Genomic DNA, 20,448 nt, shown 5'->3' with positions numbered 1-20,448 from the left:
TCCAACCCTCAGAGTGGGAGCCAGCTGCATGGTGCATGAGACCACGCCCACTCAGGAAGGGCAGCTGGGCACAAACAAGCATTGTGACCCTCAGCCAGAGACCCCATTCAAGCAAGCCCCCTTGGGAGTTGGAGCAGGAGCCCACAGAGTGGGCCTCTCATGCCCCTTGGCCCAAATCCTAACCCTTGTTTCGATTAGCCTGTGCCCAGACCCAGACTCATCTCTGGCATCCCTGTTTGAGTGGGACCCCAGAGACAGAAAGCAGCACTCTTCCCTTCCCCCAGAAAAACACTAAACTCTTGGGAGTCAGGAAGAATCCCCAGATAGGAAGAATCTCCCAGGGACCATTGAGGCCACACCTCCATCTGTGGCCATCCTAGACACACAATCCAGACAGAAAAGCCTGTGCTACTGCTTCCCAGCTGCCCGAATTTCAAACCCCATGAGCTGACCTCAGGGTCTGCAGATAAGGCCTGCCATCACCTCGCCCCTACCACTTACCCGAGTTTAGGTATGAAGACTTTGGTCCCCATCCCTCGCCCACATGCCCTACAGGATGGAGCCTCCAGAAACATACCACATCACTGGTCCTGCTCTCCTGAGGAATCTCTGCCTGTCTCTGTTGCCCAAACCTTCCAGGTTAGGAGAAACTTGCCAGGCCCCTGAGCCCACTCCAGTTTCATAGGCCGCTCTGGGAAAAAAATGCACAGTCTGACACACCCTCATCATGAACCTCCAGGAAGACATGTAGGTCAATGGCCCTGAGTCCGAAGATTGAACCTGACATGCTCCTAGGTCTTCATTGGATAATTTGCTTAGTTTTGAGGCCTCTGTCCCCAGAGGCTTGTTCTGAAGAACCAACATATGGTTCAACATGTGGTCCCAGACCCATAACACAGAATCGTCCTGTCCCGAGACGGTAACTTGGCGCTTGATAACTGGGTTCTAACCTCAGTGTAGGAGAATCCTGCATGGCCCCAGAGCCACCGCCATATACGACACCAAGCAGCATTGTGACCCATCAGACTGAGAACTTCCGTCAACTCAGATCTCTTGGAACTTTGAACCAGAGCCAGAAGATCAAGCCTGCCCTGTTCCTCGGCTGCAATGGTAACATGAGGGGGGTTTTACAGGAATCCATTCAGAGAGCTCTTCTATCAAATATTTCCGTATGGGGGACCCTAAAGCCCTCTAATCGAACTTCCACTGTCTCACAGAAGGACACCCTGCTGTTTGGAGCAGCTCACAAGCTACAGCTTGGGAAAGCCTCCAAGGCTTCTTGAGGTGACCCCACCATTTCTTAGCCATCAGGGATACAAATTCCAGCGTGAGAAGAAATCTGACATTCGCCCTTCCTCAGGTGCTGGACATCTCGAAACAGCCACTGCACATTGGAACTGCCATGTGGTCGGCCCTGAACTTAACCGTAGCTGATGTTTTCATACTTCCGCCCTCACGCTCCACGCCTGCAAATCCTCTGTATTGTGAATTCTGCAGCCATAACACAGCTTTCTGCCTGCCCACCAGAAAGAAGAAGTGCCCTATGGGTCTGCCCAGCAACCCCACATGAGGATCTACCTGCATGGCCCTCAACATCAGCCCAATATCATAGGCTTCCCTGTGCACGAATGATCTGTCTGACAAAGCTGAGCCCCGACCTCCGTCAGCAACTCTCATAGTGGGCCCCCTATCTTGCAGGTGGGACCTGCCTTGGACAGAGGCCGTCATCTCAACCAACCTGGGTATTCAGGTACCTGTCCCCAGAATGTAGCTCAAATTCCTGCCCATGGTTTAACCTGAAGGACAAAAGTGTATGCCTCCTTCCCCAAGGCAGGAAAACTGGATGAGATAGTTGTCCAACCCTCAAAGTGGGAATCAGCTGCATGGCGCATGAGACCACGCCCACTTAGAAGGTGCAGCTGGGCACAAGTAGGCATTGTGACCCTCAGCCTGAGAACAAGCCCACTCAGGAGTTGGAGCAGGAGTCCACAGAGCGGGCCCCTCATGCCCCTAGGTCCAAATCCTAACCCTTGTTTGGGTTAGGCAGCCCCCAGACCCATAACCTCTCTCTGGAATCCCTGTTTGGGCAGGATCCTTGAGACGGAAAACAGCACTCTTCCTTTCCTCCAGAAAGACACCAAACTCTTGGGAAGCGGGCAGAAGCCCCAGATAGTAAGAATCTCCCAGGGACCATTGAGGCCACCTGTCCATCCATGGCAATCACTGTCCAGACAGAAAAGCCTGTGCTTCTGCTTCCCAGCCACCCGAATTTAAAGTCCCGAGGAGCAGACTCAGGGTCTGCAGATATGGCCTGCCATCACTTCACCCCCAACCCCTACTTGATTTTGGGTCTGAAGACATCAGCCCCCATCCCTTGGCCCACATGCCCTCCAGGATGGGATCTCCAGGAACACACTGCATCACTTGGCCTGCTCTCCTGAGGAAACTCTTCCCATGTCAGTTGCCCAAACCTCCCAGATTAGAAGAAACCTGCCAGATCCCTGAGCTCACTCCAATTTTATAGGCCACTCTGGAAAAAAATGGGCAGTCTGACACACTTTCAGCACGTATCACCAGGAACACACTCAGGTCAATGGCCCTGAGTCCGAAGATTAAACCTGACATGCTCCTAGGTCTTCATTGGATCCTTATTTCTGTTTTCAGGTCTCTGTCCCCAGAGGCCTGTTCTGGAAAACCAACATATGGTCCAACATGTGGTCCCTGACCCTTACCACAGAACCCCTTCTGTCCCAAGAAGGTAACTTGGCTCTTGGGAACTGGGTTCTACCCTCAGTGTAGGAGAATCCTGCATTGCCCGAGAGCCCCCGCCACATTCTAAGGTCTCCCTGGACACCAAGCAGAATTGTGACCCATCAAACTGAGAACCTCCGTCAACTCCGATCACTTGGAACTTTGAACCAGAGCCAGGGGATCAAGTCTGCCCTGTTCCTCAGCTGCAATGGTCACGCAAGGTGGGCTTTCCAGGTATGCATTCAGAGAGCTCTGCTATCGAATATTTCCATATGGGGGACCCTGGAGCCCTCTTATCAGACTTCCACTGTCTCATAAAAGGTTACCTTGCTCTTCGGAGCAGCTCACAAGCTCCAGCTTGGGAAAGCCTCCAAGGCTTCTTGAGGTGACCCCAGCATTCCTTGGCCATCATGGATACAAATTGCAGTGTGAGCAGACATCTAACACTTGCCTTACTCTGGTGCTGGAGATCTTGAAACAGCCACTGCACATTGGACCTCCCATGCACTCGGCCCTGAAATTAACTGTAGCTTGTGTTTTCACACTTAAGTCCTCACACCCCATGCCTAGAAGCCCTCCATATTGGGAATTCTGCAGCTGCAACACAGCCTTCTGCCTGCCCACCAGAAAGAAGTGCCCAATGGGTCTGCCCAGAAACCCCACATGATGGTCTACCTGCAGAGCCCTCAACATCACTTCAATAACATAGGCTGCCCTGTGCACGAATGATCTGACACAGACCGAGCCCCTACCTCCTGTCAGCCACGTGGAGAGTGGGCCCCATATCACGCAGGTGGGAAGTGCCTTAGCCCAAGGCCGTCATCTCAACCAACCTGAGTTTTCAGGTACCTGTCCCCAGAACATAGCTCATATTCCTGCCCATGGTGAAACCTGAAGTACAAAAGACTGTGCCTCCTTCCCCATGGCAGGAAAATTGGATGTTGAGGTGGTTGTCCAACCCTCAGAGTGGAGCCAACTGTATGGCGCATAAGACCACACCCACTCAGGAGGGCAGCTCAGCACAAACAGGCATTGTGACCCTCAGCCCGAGACTCCTTTCAAAAAAGGCCCCTCTGGAGTTGGATCAGGAGCCCACAGAGCAGACCTGTTATGCCCCTAGTCCCAAATTCTAACCCTTGTTTGGTTTAGGCAGCACCCAGACCCAGAACCCGTCACTGAAATCCCTGTTTGAGTTGGACCCCTGAGATGGAAAACAGCACTCTTCCCTTCCCGCAGAAAGACCCCAAACTCTTGGAAGCCAGGAAGAATCCCCAGATAGGAAGAATCTCCCAGGGACCGTTGAGGACACCCATCCATCTGTGGCCATCCTAGACACAAAATCCAGACAGAAAAGCCTGTGCTACTGCTTTCCACTCGCCCGAATTTCAAACCCAGTGGAGCTGACCTCAGGGTCTGCAGATATGGTCTGCCATCACCTCGCCCCTAACCCTTACCGGAGTTTGGGTCTGAAGACTGATCACAATCCTGTGGCCCACATGCCCTCCAGGATGGGGCCTCCAGAAACATACCGCATGCTCCCCTGAGGAAACTCTGCCTGTATCAGCTGCCCAAACCTTCCAGATTAGGAGAAACCTGCCAGGCCCCTGAGCCCACCTCAATTTCATAGGCCATTCTGGAAAAAAAATGCACAGTATGACACATCCTCAGCACCTATCTCCAGGTAGACACGGAGGTCACATTTTTTTCTCAGGTGTGAGACTGTTTTCCAAAACCAAATTCTGAAGATTTTTGTGGCGCAGAATCACGTTGTATCTCCCTAGTGTTGGAGGTTTCCCCCACGCTTCTGTTTTGATGGACTTCTCCTATGAATACCATCACCCAGCTGTGCTAGGATTCGATGTTTAGGGTTACATAGAGCAGAAAGCCAGTATCTAGCCTCGTGGGGTTCAGCCAGATTTCCCCAACTGATATCTGAGGACTGAAGCAATCAAGCCCCCACTGTTCTTCTTGTGACCCCTGGGATCTTGAGATTATACTGACAACACCTGGGATTCTGCCCCACTTTACCACTTGAACACCTTTAAGTCAAGGATGTTCCCCATGAGCTTATAGCGTCAGATATGCCTGACAGCCCAGGGAGTGAGAAGGCCGATGGTTGAGGGACTCTGAATTCCTAAAAGTCCACATGAAGTAGTTCAGTCTCCAATCTGAAGATCCACCTGAAGAAAGCTATGGTAACATTCTACCAGAATTTGGGGAGTTATTTGGTAATACAGCATAATGTAATATACCTACAACATGTATAAATAAACAAAGAAACTTCAATAGTTATGCCACTAGAACCTAGAAAAAATGACAAGAGAAGCATGTGCCTTCCTAAGTCAGTAGGGCAAATGGTACTTGACCTTGGGGTCATGAGTATGAGACCCACATGAAATACAGAGTTGATGTAGGAAGCAAAAGAAAACAACAGGACTTACACATGACCAAAGTCATTTGGGCATGGAAAATAGAGCTAGTCAGTGGTGAGCTGGATCCTCTCACCTGTTCATGCGGCCACTGGGCCCTGACAACTCAGGTGATGCCAGTGCTCATCAGGCAACCAGTTTTTACTCCTAGGAGTTCAGGGTCTTGAGGGGCAGATGGACAAACAGAAAATGAAAAGGTGAAAGAAAAGAGCATTTTCTGCATAAGAAAATAACAAGGGACTACAATGGGTCCTGAACTCCACCATGTGATGGGTCCGACAAGGCTCTGCTGTGATGACATTGAGAATTCTTGTGGCAGGAAAAGAAGACTGTCCTGCACAAATCTGAGTATACTTAGCCCAGTATAGGGAACCATGGCACAGAGGATTAGAAGCAGAATATGATGTTCCCAGAGTGGGGTTTAGAATGAGACCAGGGTGATTGGAGGAAGATGAAGAGGGGAGCAGAGAAGAAGAGGAGGAGGGCTACAGCCAGGGGCAGCTACTGTACAAGTATCAGTACACTGCTCCTAGTGATGTGTGATCATATTACCCCACCCTCTGTGGCTTAACAAAAAAAACACTGTCTCACAGTCTTAAAGGAGACTTTAAGTACTGCAATCCAGCAGTCATCAGCTAGGATCCCTTGCCAGAGCCCCTCAGTTCTATGGGGCTGTTGACAACACCAAGACAAGACCTGCTTCACTGAGAACTTGAGCACACTTAGGTGTTTCAGCAGGATTCAGTGCATCTCCAAAGATCCAAGTTCCTCTCTCTATTGTTGGCCCTCATGTGTAGGTCACATGCACATGTCTGGTCCATGTTCCAACATAGGGTTTTATACTCCAGTGTGAGGATCTAAGAGAGAACACAGGTCACAGGCATCATGGGGATGTGCAGTGACCTTTTATAACTAAATCTCAAATGGGGCCTTCAGGACATTTTGCCATGTTCTGTGAAATGGAAGTAATCACTAAGTCCATACCACATCCCTGGGCACAAGGTTACATAATAATGTGTAAATAGGGTATGGGATTTCAGGGATCCAATGAAAGGAGAAGGTTAAGTCCCCTGCAAGGTTACTGCCTTGCCAAGAATCACAGACTGGCAAGAACACTGAACCGAGCATGAACTCAGCTCTTTGTGAGTGTCCTCAATGTTGGGGCCCTGGATGCACCTAGTCATTCACTGGAGGTCTTTGGAAAAAGTTGCGTTGAAGACAGGGGCTATAGACAGGGAGATGGTTTCAGGGTGAGGGTGAGAATTGGTATCATAGACAGGAGGCATTCCAGCAAGATATTGTACGAGGAGGAGCCCTGGTCATGGCAACCCACTGAATGGGCCTCTATCCACGTGACACCCATTGGAAAGGAGGTAATAGCTCTCAGCACAGGATATGCAGTCTATAGTAGTAATGGATTATGACCATCAAGGGCCAAGTATCCATTCCCTTCTCAAGGGCCAAGTCTCCAGTTCCTTTTGAAAATTAGAAAACCAAAGGTTTTGGAAAATTATGGCCCCTCCATCTGTAGATGGGATTGTCACCTTATGGGACTCCAGAATGTGAGCACTGATGAACAGATGTGTGCCCACAGGAGCCACTGTGCATGCAACACACACACACACACACACACACACACACACACTTAGGCATTATAGGGTGGTACTTGCCCAATAGCAGACTCAGAGAAAGTGAGAAGAGTAGTAGAATGTGCTTGGATAGATTTCCTACAAGTGCCACCACTCATCCAATATCATATATATTATTCCACATATGCCTGTAGACTTCTGCAGGAAGTCCATGCTAGAATCATCCATGTTGTACAGACAAGATGCAGACCACCGCTCACAGGAATAATGCCTTATCCAGGGTCAGAAACAGTTAAGAGGGGAGAGTTGTGTCTGAAGCCAGTTGGGGCCCTGGCTGCAATCAGCCCTACTTTGGGGGCCTTTGGAGAGGGGTGTGCTGGTGTCCTTGTGTACACATGTGGCCTTGTATGCAGAAAGGAGATGAGCAGTTGGCAGCCCTGAGCACCAGTTGTGTAGGTGATAATCCAGTGTGGACTTGTGTAGGTGATCTCAGCCAGTGAAGTCACTTTCTTGACCACAGACCCCAACAGAATTTGGAACCCCATAACCAGGTGCCCATATTCTAGTGTAGTCCAGTACCAGAATTACTTGGCTGGAGACATCTGATACGGAATGATGTTCTCTTGCTGCTTGCCTACTTCCAGGGGCTCTGGCTTCCAGAAAACCCAGAGGAGTGGCATTTTCAAATGCCGCAAACATTGGCCCAAACTTTACCCTCAGTGCCTCAGGGTTCTTGGCAGCATCTTCCATAAGTTAATAAAAAGGAACCTAGGCCAAGACAAGCAACCCCTCTGAGCTATCCCAGAACATCCTCGTCCCCTCCTCTGGAACTTCTGGCAAAGAGTGATATTTCGGGGTTCCTGCCATCGTCTGTAGGAGGATGCAAGATAGTGGAAACCCTAGTGATCCCTTTATGTTCACACCAATGTCACTGTTGGCTGGGTGAAAAGAGGATTGTGAAGTGCATCTTACCTCTGCCAGCGGATTGGAAGCAGAATGTGATGTTCCCATTTCTCTCCTTGGTGGAGAAGTGTACACATGGGGGGAGTGGTGTGTCTGGAAGATACTTCCCAGGGTACAAGGACCACCAAAGGTAGCCAGACAAGGCTCTGCATCCTCCTTCCTGGCTGTTGGGCACTGTCTTTACAGAGTTACACACAGGAGATGGGGCAAGAGCTGAACAGTGAGATCCTCTGTTCTACCAGTTTGAAGTACAAGAAGGTGACCCACGCTCAATTTCCCCAATATGGAGAATGGAACAAGTGTTCATGCCCTAGAGGGAGAAAGGACACCCCCAAAATCAACCAGTCTAGAAATTCCCCCAGACACTTACTTGTGAAATTCATTAATCATAATTATAGACTGGAGGTCTTAAGGACAGCTAGGTTGTAGAGATTTCTTACTTACAGAGGAAGGACCGTCTGAATAATGTCAGATTTGTTCACAGACACCTGGCAAGACAGAAAGGCCTGGAATACATATTCAGGGCACTCAATGAGAAGAACATGCAGCCAAGAATACTTCACCCAGCAAGGCTGATATTCAGAATGGATGGAGAGTGATTCCTTCGATAGCTCAGTTGGTAGAGTGGAGGACTGTAGTGGAAGCTCTTCAGAATGGATGGAGAGATAAAGAGCTTTCAAGACAGGTAAGGTTTAAAAGATTATATGACAACCAAGCTGGCACTATAGGAAATATTAAAGTTTTTTTTAGGTGAAATAATGAAGAGTGACATAAAACAGAAATTTACAGAGATAATCTATAGAAACAGGACTTCACAGGCAACAGGATGTCAATAAAAACTTAATCTTTAATAATTACTCTCAATGTGAACGGCCTAAAGGTTCCCATAAAAATGAACAGGGTACAGACTGGGACCTGTCCATATGGACATCACATTCTGCTTCCAATCCACTGGCAGAGGTAAGATGCACTTCACAATCCTCTTTTCACCCAGACGACAATGACATTGGTGTGAACAATAGGACCTGTCCCTATGGACCACCAGGACCATAGCGTCCCTGTCTACAAAGGACATCTTTGTAACCTAAATTTACATCCAGACTGCAAGTGAAGGGAAGGAGAGATACCTTCCATGCCAAGGGTTTTCAAAAGAGAGCTCGGGTTGTGATTCTCATATCAGATAAATTAGAGCTTAAGGCAGACTGTAATCAGAGATATAGAAGGATACTGTATCATTCTTAAATTATCTATCCTCCAAGGGGACCTAACAATTGTAAATATCTTTGCCCCCGACATGGGAGCTACCAACTTCATAATAAGGCAATTCTTGCCAGATGAAGGGTCATATTGATATTTATATGTTAACTGCAGGGGATATTAACACACCACTCTCAGCAATAGACACATCATCTAAGCAGAAAACCAACAGACAAGCTTTAAGTGACATATTAGACCAAATTGACCTCGTAGATATATACAGAAAAGTCTACCCTCAAACAACAGAATACACTTCTTGAGCACACCTGGCACTTTCTCCAGAATAGACCACATACTGGGGCACAAGAGAGGGCTCAACTGATACCTAAAGACTGAGATTATTCCCTGCATATTCTCAGACCACAATGCTTAGAAACTGAAACTCACCCTCAACAAAATGTTTGGAAGAAATTCAAACACTTGGAAACTAAGGACTATTCTTCTCAAGAATGTCTGAATCAACCAGGAAATCAAAGAAGAACTTAATTCATGAAAACCAATGAGACTGAAGAAATATCAGTCTAAAACTTATGGGATATGGCAGTGGCAGTCCTTTGTCCTAAGTCCTGCCTTAGTTCCCTGTTGAGGGAAATACGTATCCATCCACTCCTCTCTCAAAAATAATTGAAGAAGCTAAAATACACTAAGTCCCTTTACCCTTTAAAGAACTGGAAAATCAACAACCTATAAAACCAGCCTGTGAGTTCAGGATGGGGTCACCCTCTTTGGAGGCAGCCCTGACCAGTCATTTTGATTTCTGATGGCTGGCATAAAAATAAAGCTTTGCCTTACTTTTAATTTATATCAGTTTTGTTCCTTTGGTATCAGTCCACAACATTCTAGGGGCTCACCTGGTATCCAATGGCGAGAACTGAGCCAGCATCAGAATTTCTGGGAAAAGTGTCTGGAGGTAAGATCTCGAGACCCCATCCTTCGAGATTCTGTCTGTCTGTCTGTCTGGTTGTGGAGCTCCAGGATATATCCTACTGGGGAGAAACTGGATGCAGCATTGCTCCCAAGGGCTGGAGTGGATGCGGGGATATCCCATCCTTCCTCTGGTCGATAGAGAGGGAGTTCGAGTCTGCGTAGGTGGTCAGGGGACCTGCCAGGGATTTCGAGTCCCCTTAGGCAGTCAAAGGACCTGCCAGGGAGTTTGAGTCCCCCTAGGCTGTCACTGGGGTCTCAAGTCCCCCTAATCAGTCATGGGACTAGCAGGGGGAGCTTGTGTCCCCCTAAGCAACTCTGCTGGGAGACCTCCATGTGGAGGGGAGGGGATCCATAAATTTATCTAAAATTACTGCTGTGATTCAAGGTATGGATGAGTCTCTGGGGGCCTTTCTATAAAGACTTATTGAAGCCTATAAAATGTATAGCCGATTGACCCTGAGGCACCCAAAAATCAGAGGACAGTAAATCTTGCCTTTGCCAGTCAGTCAGCCCCAGATATAAGGAGGAAACTTCAGAAAATTTAAGGATTTGAAGGCAAGAATCTGACTGAGTTAGTGGGAATAGCAGAAAAGGTGTTTAACAACAGGGATACACAAGAAGATGAAAAGCAGACTGAAAAATAGTTAACATTTTGACATTACATGAGGCGGGAAGGAGAGAGGGGTAAAAGGTCAGTGGAAAAGAAAAAGGCAGTTAGGAGATAGTCAATGGAAAGAAAAGCCTAAGCACAGATAAAGCAGTTGGGAAGGCATAGATACAGATCAGTGTACTTACTGTAAGAAAAAAGGACACTGGGTCAGAGAGTTCCCTAAGAAGAAAACGGCAATGCTAGTCACCAAAGACTGAAGGGGCTGTGGTTTGAGCCTCTCCCCAAAACTCAGGTTAAAATTGAGGTGGAGGGGAAATCAACTGATTTTTTGCTGGACACGGGAACCAATTGTCATCATTACTGAAGCCTAAGGAAAAACTATCTGGAGAGGAAGTCTGGGTAAAAGGGGCAAATGACACAGAAATACAGAAATGGACCACATAAAGGACTTTAAATTTGGCCTCATGAGTAGTCAAACATCGATTCTTGGTCCTCCCTTATGCCCTGTATAACCTGATGGGAAGAGATCTCCTCCACAAACTACGGGCTGGCATTCAGTTCTCAGAAGTAGGCATGTCTGTAATTTTGGGACATCCCACTGTGCAGATTCTTGTGGCAGCAGTAGATAAACATCTCCTTTATGAGCCAGTCTCAAAACCAGAGGAGATAAGGGAGGGAAGTCTTCTCCAAACCCTACAGGTCGAGTTTCCTGAAGTCTGGGCAGAAGAGAGGCCTCCTGGCCTGGCCAAGGGACGGCTTCCACTAGTGGTACAGTTAAAAGCTATGGCTACGGCTTTTCATGTCCAGCAGTACTCCCTCCCCTGGGAAGCAAAGGAAGGGATCAGAAAACACATTAACTGCCTCTGAGGAGATGGGATCCTAGTTTCTTGCAAGTCTCCATGGAACACACCTTTGCTGTCCATTAAAAAGGCTGAAACTGGGGAGTACTGACCCATTTAGGACTTGCGGGGAGTTAACAAATGGGTTGAAGATATCCACCTGACACTGCCCAACCCCTATACCCTACTCAACTTCCTAGGCCTCAAAAGAACTGTGTCTACCATCTTAGATCTCAAGGATGCATTTTTCTACATGCCTTTGGCAAGGGAGACTCAACCCCTATTTTCTTTTGAGTGGTCCAACCCACTGGAAGGATTCTAGGGCCAGATCACCTGGACATACTTTCCCAAGGATTCAAAAATTCAAGTACCATCTTCGACGAGGTCATACATGAGGATTTGTGTGAGTATGGAATCACCAACCCGGGAGTCACTCCATTACAGTAGGTTGATGACTTGCTAATAGCCACTGAGGACTATGAGTCATGCTTGTGCAGGATCAAAGTTCTGTAGGAAAAAGGGTATCAGGTGTCATCAAGGGAACCACAGCTCTGTCAGAGCCTCGCCACTTATTTAGGCTTTGATCTCCATGAGGGAGTGTGTTTACTGCCTGAGTCCAGGAAACAGGTGATCACCCGATACCCCTATCCCACCACATCCTGACAAGTGAGGTAGTTTCTTGGGACAGTGGGCTACTGCAGACTGTGGACACCATGGTTCATGGAAATTGCCTGACCCCTCTATGAACTGATTAAGGGAGGACTCACTACTATAGAGTGGATAGCTGAGGCACAAGGAGCATTTTGAAAATTACAAACAGCCTGAGTGCCCTAGCACTGGCCATCCCAGATGTTGCCAAACCCTTCCACATGTATGTGGTTGAAAAGGCAGGAGTGGCCAAAGGGGTTGTGACTCAGACTCTGGGGCCTTGACAAAGACCAGTAGCCTATCTTAGCAAAAAACTAGATCCAGTAACAGCTGGGTTATGCCCTTGCCTCTGCATAATTGCTGACATGGCTCTCCTGGTCAAGGATGTAAGTAAACTGAATTTGAGTCAAAATCTCATCTTGACCACTACTCATGCTATCAAGGGCCTCCTCCAGACCCCACAAGACTGGTGGATGACAAACACTCGAGTGACGGGTATCAAGCCCTCCTACTCAACAAACCAAAAGTGACTTTCCGGCCCTGTTCGATGCTAAATCCAGCCAGGTTGCTGCCAGAAAAGCTAGTTGAACACCCACACAACTCCGAGGACATCCTAACCCAGATCACAAGAATAAGACCTGTCCTCAGAAACACTTCCCTCCTGGATGCAGAAATGACTGTTCATAGATGGGAGTAGCTACATGGCCGATGGAAAGAGGTATGTGGGGGCTGCGGTGGTTTCTCCTGAACAGGAGCTCTTGAAGGCGGTCCTGCCACATGGAAACTCGGCGTAGAAAGTGGAATTGATTGCACTCACTAAGGCACTGCAGATGGCCAAAGGTAAAACCGCCAACATCTATATGGACAGCAGGTATGCTTTTGCTACTCTCCATGTACATGGGGCTATTTAAAAAGAAAGGGGGCTATTAACAGCAGAAGGAAAAGAAACTAAAAACAGAAAATAAATATTGGCTCTCCTCCAGGCTACTAGGGACCCAAAAGAGTTGGCCTTTATGCACTGTCCAGGACACCAAAAGGGGACTGATCTGATTTCAAAAGGAAACCAATTAGCAACTCAAGCCGCAAAGCAAGCAGCCCAGGAAAGGGTTAAAGAACTGGTTACACTCCCAGCTCCAGCCCTACTAGCAAAACCAGATTATCCAGAGGAAGATTTGAAATATTTACAAAAATGGGCCTCAAATTAGACTATGAAGGGGGTTGGGCTAAGACTAGAATGGGGAAGTTAATTCTTCCTCAAATACTAGGAAGAAAAATTAGTAAGTCAAATACACCAGAGCACTCATTTAGGGACACGCAGTTCCAGGTTTCCAAATCAGGGCATATGGCTCAGGATGTGGCTGATAACTGTGCTCAGTAGCAGGTGGTAAATGCGAGAGGAACTAGAATGGAAAGAGGAAAAAGAAAAAGAGGTAGGGAACCAGGAATTTATTGGGAAGCAAATTTTACAGAGATGAAACAGGGAAAGAATGGACACAAGTATATATTAACTTTTGTGGATATTTTTCAGGCTGTGTAGAGGCTTTATCCACTAAACATGAGATGGCAGGAATGGTAGCCAAAAAGCTACTAGAAGAAATAATTCTTAGGTTTGGGTTTCCTCTCATGATTGGGTCAGACAACAACCTGCATTTGTGAGTTCAGTCTTGCAGGCATTGACCAAGGCCATGAGCACTAATTAGAAACTACATTGTGCCTACCGGCCCCAGAGCTCCAGACAAGTAGAGAGAATGAACTCAACTCTTAAAGAGACCTTGACAAAGTTAATTATGGAGACTGGCGGTGGATGGGAGGATCTTCTTCCCTTTGCCCTCCTTAGGGCACAAAGTACACCCTAGTTAAACAAGGTGAACCCATTTGAAATAATATTTGGGAGACCCACCCCCCACTCTGTCCTTCAGCTACAAGAGGTTGCCCTAGTGGAAATGACTGATCAGTCTGTACTACAGTCACTGAAGGCTCTACAGTCTGTCTTAAAAAGAGACCATGCAGGGATCCGAGCTGCCTACACTGAGATGGAGACAGAGAATGACATCCTTACCAACCCGGAGACTTGGTTTGGATACACTTCCACTGAGTGGAAAACATGGAGCCCTGCTTGAAGTAACGATTCACGGTCATCCTGACCACCCCCATGACAGTAAAAGTAGAAGACATCAGGACCTGGATTCACACATATCGTGTCAAATGAGCCGAAAGCAAGGACACCCCCCCCCAGAAATGGGAGCCACTGTTGGTGGATCCCACTAGCCATGGACTAAAACTAGAACTCAATAGGGTTTCATGACTTGGTCACTTTTAACCCTGTTCCTACTCAGCAGCAGCCAAGGGACACGCCATCAGCCTAAAACAGCCCAATGGAAAATCAGAAAGACAACAGGTGGAACAACTCAAGGTCAATGACACCTCATGTCAGCCTGTTTTCACCCTTAATCTCTGTGGTTTGATGTCAGAGGTGAATGTAAAATTGCTCAGGGGTAGCACGCCCTTTGGGATGGGTGACCAGTAACCAGATCATGGATGTGGGAACCAGTCATATAAGTTTCACTTGCAACGTTACCTATTTTATGCCTGTCCCTAATGGGGAACCTAATTGCCAAGGGGAAGGGGAATTCCACTGTGCAGCCTGGGGATGTGAAACAATAGCCCAGTTGACACACCATGACATGTATATTGACCTCATCTGAGTTAGAACACCAGTCAACTGGGAAAATTGTCAGGTCAGAAATTCAACCCCATAGAGATCACAGCCAAGTTATGGCAGTCGGGGTCATCAGGAAGCTTTAATTGGGAGGCAGGAAAAACTAGGGTTTTAAGACTGTGTGTATGAAAAAAAGATCCCGGTACAGGCTTCACCATCCAAAAAAAAAAAAAAAAATTAGGAGCCACCCTGGTCAATAAAGCTGAACCCAGTCTTAAATCCTCCCAAGCCACCAAAACCAACCAGACCACCTGGCACCACAACCCCAAAAGAGACTGTCATGGAAAATAAAAAGAGTGTTGACAGTGACAACAGCACCGTCAAAGTTTTATTCCCACTGGCAGATTCAATGTTTAGCTTTTTAAACGCCTCATACCCTAATATTACTTGAGGCTGCTGGCTATGCTTAAACCCTTAGTCCCCATATTATATCGGAATTGTGGCCAATCTTACTGTAGAAACTCAGAAGGGACAGGTTACAAATGAAAGTTCTTATGACTCTTGGGAGTGAGGAAGGGCACCCAGACTAACCTTAGGGGATATAGAAGGAAAGAAGCTTTATCTTGTGACACAAAAAGGAAAATAAGCTTCCCCATATAGAGACCTATGTGACACCATAATAGTACCTACTGTCTTCACTAACTTCCTTAAGGCCCCGACCAGAGTCAGGTTTGCTTGCAGTTCAGGACTCACGCCATGTCTTAATCTCTCTTTGTTCCAAAACTCTTCCTGGAACAAACTCTGTATAACTGCCCACATTCTCTCCCAGCTAGATTATTATGGAGGAGCTGAGGGATTCCAACATCTTACTGCAGTGATAAAATGAACAAAGCATGGGGTTCCCATCCTAATCCCAGCACTAGTTGTGGCAGGGATAGCAGGGTCCACAGCAGTAGGGACCGCAGCTTTAATAAAGGAAGAAATAAATTTTGAGGCTCTTGGGACCCAAGTAGATGCTGACCTACATTATATGAATGAAAATATAGACAAACTAACTGATTATTTGAGCTCATTAGCTGAAGTAGTACTGCAAAATAAAAAAAGGGCTTGACATACTATTCCTGGAAATAGGGGAACTCTGCATAGCCCTGGGAGAAGAATGCTGCTTCTGCGTAAATTATACTGGAGTCATCAAAAACAGTCTGGCAGTCATTAAAAAATAGACTTGAATGCGAGCAACAACACAAGAACTCACAGGGATGGTTTGAAAATTTGTTCATCTGGTCTCCTTGGTGACTTCCGTAATACCAGCCACTGCAGGTCCCCTGGCTTTACTATTAACAATATTTCTTTTTGGCCCCAGCATTATAAACACCCTAATGTCACTTGTACAAAGGAGAATTGGTGCAATAAAAATGTTAGTCCTACAAACTCAATATACAACAAGAGAACATGGGACTGACTGAAGAGTCAAGGAATTGACTAATCTTCAAAGAAAAGGTGGGCCGGATGTTAGGCTGATTAAATGTTAAAACGTGTTTAACTATTAAGGCCTGCTTTGCCAGAGCTACTCCATATTACCTGGGTAGCCATACTGTAGTTTACATCTAAAGAAATCATTCCGGGAATAAATGCCCCATTAGTTCCTTGTATTGGTTCTGGGTATCAATTCTGGGAGTAAACGTCTTAACAATAGAAGCCATGTACCTTGGGTCTGCGGTTATGCCTTATAAACCTTGATGGGGTCGCCCTCTTCAGAGGCAGCCCTGACTGGTCAGTCTGATTTCTGATGCCTGGCATAAAAATAAAGCTTTGCCTTATTTTCAGTTTGTATCAGTCTCACCCCCATGACAGTAAAAGTAGAAGACATCAGGACCTGGATTCACACATATCGTGTCAAATGAGCCGAAAGCAAGGACACCCCCCCCCCAGAAATGGGAGCCACTGTTGGTGGATCCCACTAGCCATGGACTAAAACTAGAACTCAATAGGGTTTCATGACTTGGTCACTTTTAACCCTGTTCCTACTCAGCAGCAGCCAAGGGACACGCCATCAGCCTAAAACAGCCCAATGGAAAATCAGAAAGACAACAGGTGGAACAACTCAAGGTCAATGACACCTCATGTCAGCCTGTTTTCACCCTTAATCTCTGTGGTTTGATGTCAGAGGTGAATGTAAAATTGCTCAGGGGTAGCACGCCCTTTGGGATGGGTGACCCCATCAGACCCCAACAGGGACATAGGGTTTTCTCCCACTTTGGGATTTTTGTGTAGTTAACAATAGCTTTGTCTATTCTGGGAAATAGGTCCTGTCCTGTTTAAGCCACAGGGGTCCTCCATATGGAGGACCCTGAGAGAAGGGCTTGGCCTGAGCTACCCATGGGGAATGTGTTGAAATTAGGGATCAGGCTAAGGGTCACAATGGGTGTCTGTGTCCCGAGAGGCCAGCATAAATGGGTGAGGCCTCAGGGGCAATGCAGTTTTCGCCCAACTCTGAGGGATTTCCATAACTCCAGAAGGCTTCTGGGGGAAAGAGGCATTCTGATTTGTGGCTCAGTTGTTCCCTTTGTGGAGGTATTTGAAAGAAGGCCTCTGGGATACCTGTAAATACAATCTATAGTTATGTTTGTAACTATACATTTGTTACCTTTGTAACCGATAGTACTGGACTAGGGAATTGGCCAGGCTGATCTGATGACTCTGATGTCAGCCACATGGGTGTCTTACTGGAGGTTGGGGCTCACGTTGAGGGACAGAATATGTTTTAGTGTCCAGGGCCAGCTTCCGTAAAGGAGGGTGGATTTGGGGTTTCATGCAGCTTTCTCCTAATCTGTGGGTTGCGTGCAGTTCCATAGAGCAGGTTTTCCTTCAGGAGGGCAGGACGAGTCCTGTGATATGGCTCCGGTGTACTCTATCTGGAGAGCTTGTGGACCAGGACTCTCTGATCGGAGGCCTGAGAACAAAGCTAGTGCTAGGGTTTGGGCCTAGGTCATGGCAGGCTCAATGTTCAGACCCTGAGGAAAACTCCAGAGAATCTGAAGTTAAGATGAGTGTCAGGATGTCGCTCATGCTGGAGTTTGTGTCGATGAGATCTGCTGTAGGTTTAACCTCATGGGGGCAAGGAGTTTTCTCCCGCATGGAGGTTTTTGTGCAGTTCCAAATAGCTTTATATTTCCAGTGGGGAAGGTCCTGTGTTGTTTTATGAATAAGGTTTCCCCCATATGGAGGGATTTGAGAGCAGGGTTTAGGGTATGGATGCCTGAAAACCCAGCCTAGGTTTTGGATTTGGTCCTAGTGGCATGGCAGGCCTTATTTCCTGGCTCTGAGGCAGGTTACCTATGCAGCCTTGTTCAAAATGGTGCTCATTCTAAGGGTCACAATTGGTGTTTGTGTCCAGGATGGCCTGAAAACGTGGGTGCAACCTCCGGGGCAATGCAGGTTTCTGCTATCTCTGAGGGTTTTCCATAGCTCCAAAAACCAAGGTTTCCTTCTGAGGCGCAGGAGTTTTGTTTTGAGGCTATGGGGTCCCTAATGTAGAGAGATTCGTGGGAAGGGCTCTGGGTATGGATGCCTGATAACCCAACATACGTTTAGCATAAGGCACTAATGGCATGGCAGATTACTGAGGAAGCCACGTGGCTTAAAAGACTGACTCCTTCAGCAGGGTCTTTCTTACTCTTTGTTTTTAATTGCTTTGAGTCTTGGAGTGCATAGCCCCAAATTGCACTCCAAATGTTGGAAATTATCTTGTTTATTGTAAGCAATATAATCTCTGTGTTGCTTTATGTTTTATCAAAAGCTCTAAATACAAATACAGAGACACTATCCTGCACACTAATGATCTTTCTAAGACTGGAACATCAGAAAAACAAACAAAAAGAAGATCATGATCAACTCAAAAATTGTAAGACTGCAGTGGTGACCTGTGAACATCACGAGGGTTAATCAGAAAGGTCAGGAACTCTGAATACTACACTGAGGAAAAACAAGTACTCTGAGCACTTCAGAGCAGTTTCTGAGAGTGGTGTTAAAGCCTTGAATTTAGAGCCCATGTCTCATATAAGTTGAGAGTCTGATCAAAAGATGGGGTTGTTCAAAAGGAAAACCACAGGCTCAAAATGCCCTCACATGGCTTAAGGCCCTAAGTTGGTTAGACAAGACTTAATAATGACCCAACTGCAGTTGCAACATCCAGAACTACATAACTTTTATCCAGCCCAGGTGGGAATTTCCTGGTCAGCACTAGGAAGTCTACTGAATGACCCCCTATGTTTCACTTAGGAGGGTGATCTTACCTAAAACAATGGATTCTTAGCTGATTATGTTATGTTATCTCCCTTGATGCCTTATTTTAAAGATTTATTTACTTGTGGGGAGGGTCAGAGTGAGAGTGAGAGGGAAACACAAACCGGCTCTGTGCTGAGCACAGATCCATGTGCAGGGCTGGATCCCAAGACACTGAGATCAGAGCCTGAGCCAAAACCAAGAGTGTGACAATTAACTAACTGCACCCCCCCATGCACTCCATCTCACAGGCTATCTTAGAAGTCTTTTATTTCTTGTGGCCATTTGGAGCACCCCTCTATCTACTGGATAGGATACTATCCAAGTCATTCGTTAATCAATTAATAAAGCCTAGGAGGTCTGAAATCTTACTGGGTTGAATTTGTCTTATTTTGTGCATTTACCTTTGTTTACATTTTTTATACCATAAGCATTTACCTTTGCTTTCACCGGGACTATGATGAAGATCCCATGAAATTATGTCAGTGAAAATACTTGCTGTGGAAAACCTAACGAGGGTGAATTTATTCATATACTTAAATTAATGTACATCTTATCCTAAAAGTAACACATGTATGATCACAGAGTCAGCCCCAAGGTTTCAGTTCTACCACTAACAGAGAGAAAAGCATAAATTTAATAAAATCATGGGGCTATGTGTATTGTTAAGTTTTGATTTTTCTGGTGATTAGAGAAAAATAAAATGGAGTGTTAAGTTCCCCAGTGAGCATTATGGTAAGGGAGAAATTCTTGTTTATGATGTATTTCACTAGACAGTTATTTCTGAAATGAGTATCTCCCAAGGTCTTCTCATCAACAAAGCTAATGAGGGCATTTCTGTTCATGCGATTCTACAGTGGACATCTAGTGCTGGCTCTTAAGAGCTTTTTTTAGTTCTTGAGAAAAGCTTGTTCATATGTATGTACACTATACATGAAAGACCAGAACAGTGAGTGATTCTGAAGAGAAATAAAAATCAGTTTTTCCATGATTTTGACCAGCCTTTGTTGAGAAAGAGCACCTAGACACATATACACATTTTATTGTGCAAAATGTTTCCTTGATGTCTCTATGTCAATCGATGCATGATGTTAAAAGTTTTTTTAATCTTTTCTGCAGTTTTAATTTTTATTCCACTTAGTTAACTTGAGATTATATTATTTTCAGGTGCACAGTATGATGAATAAAGTCACTGTATGGAAAGGAAGGAGACATTAAAAACACTTTAAATTTAGCTCTTTAGGCTAATTTAACACTTAACATAATTATGCTAACATTTTCGTTCTTGGGATTTACCCCCTTGCTTATACCTCCAACCCATTTCCAGAACACACCTGCCGCCAGCCCCTATGCAGAAATTCTCTTAGGGCCGGTCTCCCACTGACGATGTCCAGGCCGTGCCAGTGACGTTGGAACAGCCAGGCAGCCCCTGGGCAGTGGTAGGGTGGTATGGAGGGCCTGCATGGGGGACGCGACAGTGGAGGGGTGGGAA

The sequence above is a fragment of the Neovison vison genome, chromosome 4, assembly GCF_020171115.1.
Source record: "Neovison vison isolate M4711 chromosome 4, ASM_NN_V1, whole genome shotgun sequence".
NCBI classification, from domain to species: Eukaryota; Metazoa; Chordata; class Mammalia; order Carnivora; family Mustelidae; genus Neogale; species Neogale vison.
This window is presented reverse-complemented; position numbering follows the sequence as displayed.